Source organism: Brassica rapa, unplaced genomic scaffold, assembly GCF_000309985.2.
Source record: "Brassica rapa cultivar Chiifu-401-42 unplaced genomic scaffold, CAAS_Brap_v3.01 Scaffold0820, whole genome shotgun sequence".
Classification (NCBI taxonomy): domain Eukaryota; kingdom Viridiplantae; phylum Streptophyta; class Magnoliopsida; order Brassicales; family Brassicaceae; genus Brassica; species Brassica rapa.
In genome coordinates, this window is record NW_022610760.1 from 7,501 (window position 1) to 10,000 (window position 2,500).

The following is a 2,500-nucleotide window of genomic DNA, read 5'->3' on the forward strand; positions in this document are numbered from 1 at the left end:
CTAGGGCTAGATTGATTGTTATTTTGGGTTGTCGGGTAGAGTCTAGGTTGCGGGTAGAGGCCGCCAGCTCACTGAGTAATACTAGATTACTCATCCAACTCCGTTGTCCTTTTTGCAGGTCGCTTTAGGTAAGGATGATCGGATAGCTTGGTGCTGGACGTTAGGACCGCCGGTGTAGATTTTCATGCCTTTTGTAAACGGTATTGTGGATTTGTGTTTAGTTGACTCGATTTGGCATTAGGCCGGGACCGGTCTCGAATTATATCAATGTATGGATATTTCTCGAATCAATAAAGTAATTGTTTTATATGCGCTTCATGAGTACTCTGATATTTGACTAGTCCGGTCTAACACAACGTTAGGTCGAGGTACGGGTTGAAAAGCCTTAGGCCTTGATCTAACGGAAAACGCTAACTCTAGGTACGGGTTGCAAAGCCTTATGCCTTGACGCAGCAGGGACGAGTTAGTGGATGAACTGGTCTAGGTCGTGGAGTAAAGTTTGTGACTCTGACCGGATTGTCCCTAGCCCGTCACGCAGCGCTTCCGGACCATGGTGTTGGGTTGGACGGTCAGTCATGTTCTTGTTTGATTGTTGGCTGGCCGGTTGGCCTTTCATCTCCAACCCTTGGTGTGGGTCGTCCGTCGGTCATGTTCTTGTTTGATTGTTGGCTGGTGGGTCGACCTATGCTTAGGACGGTTCGGGGGTGTTACAGAGGTGGTATCAGAGCATGGTTTCGTCCATGCTTCCGGAACTCATGATTTAATCGGTTTTAAATATTTATCGAGTCAAAAGAGTCACAAAAGGCATTAGGGAAACCGGTCACGTCCAGCGATAGGATTTGTTAATTAGGATTGAGATAGTGGAATCTAGAACTGTTAGGTTGCTTGGGTAGAACTGTTAGGTTGCTGGTTAGCATTGCTAGGTTGTTGTTAGTAGAATATTGGGATTAGTTGTCTAGTAACTTGTATGTAAAGTGTTCTTTTAAGTTGCAGCGAGTAAGTGTGTTTGTTGATCGGAACTTTAAGGGATGAAAACCTTAAAGTGGAGGGAGTTCGAGGCCAAACCCAAACCCGAAGTGAAAGAGGAGAGACGGTTTCAGAAGAGCTGGGCTGTGGTATGGACTGGACAGATGGGAATAAACAAGACTTCGTTGGGAAAGGACTTCATCAGTATCTGGGAAATGAGAAATCGAGGAAATGGTTGGGGTAATCAGAGGCGCAGATTGGCAAGATCGTATCATGGGAAATTAGTTGGGCAGCAAAGTAAAAACTAAGAAGAAGAACCAGTGATCATTCAAGTGAAGATTTATGAAGATGATTGTGGTGACATTGGGAAGGACACTCAAGGGACAGTGAAAGGCAGAGTGAAGAGATATGAAGACGATTATGGCGACTTTAGACAGTATACACAAAGGGACATGGGCAAGCAAAGTAAAGAGTTATGAAGACGAGTTGAGATTAAGTGAAGCATGAGAAATCAAGAAGTGAAGAAATGAAAGGAGTCAAGACCGAGGAAATGCATGGAGACGTATTAAGATGGAGCGAGTTCAGAATCAGAAAATCTAGAAGAAACCTGAAGAAATCAAGGTGGAGCAAGTTCAAAATCCAAAGTGTTTATGGAGACCCAAAGAAACCGAAAGAAAGGCGAGCCAGCAAAGAACCATATCTTATGACCAAGACCGCAAGACGAAGTTATTCAAAAGCTGAACATCATCACTACACATCAAGGAGGAACATTTCGTGAAGCTAAGCAATTGCGCATCTAAGAATTCGAGGACGAATTCTATTAAGGGGGGGAGAATGTAGAAACCCGTTAAAAAAAAAAAAAAATATATTATTATTATTTAGTGGTCGTACCGCGGGCAATGGATGGTCGAAGAATTGATCATGGGTGAACCATAAGCTGCTGGACCATGGTTAGAAAAGTGTTAGATTGATCAGAAGGATGTTTTGGAAGCATAACATTTTTGGAAGCACGACGGTTTAGAAGCTCGACGTTTTTGAAGATTGACGTTTCTTCATCGCGAAGTTTTCTCAGAATATCTTCGTATCAGTAAAATATTATTCTGAAGACATTATAAGTCGGAAGCAGGACGGGAATTAAGCAGGACGGGAAGCAAGCACGACGGGATTGAAGCACGACGGGAAAACCCGAAGTTGGGCGAAAACCCTAATTTTGGTATTATCGATTTTTCGAGGAAGCCGGAGGCTCGGGAAATATTTTCCATCAAGGTCAGGATTCACTTGGAGTTTATTAAAAATATTCATCTCATCAGAACGGGCGTAGAAAAATATTCGGGATTGATCACGGGACGAAAATTCACCGGAAGGGTCGAAATCAGTCGAATGGACCGAGAAGCTCGAGCTGGCCTTATCTATGAGATAAGGACGTGATGTAACCTGCCTGGCATGGTATGTGGCAAGGGAAGCAGGAGGTGTTGAAGCCCAGGAGAGCACAGCATGCTGATTGACACCCAGAAGCACGAGGTGCCGCGAAACC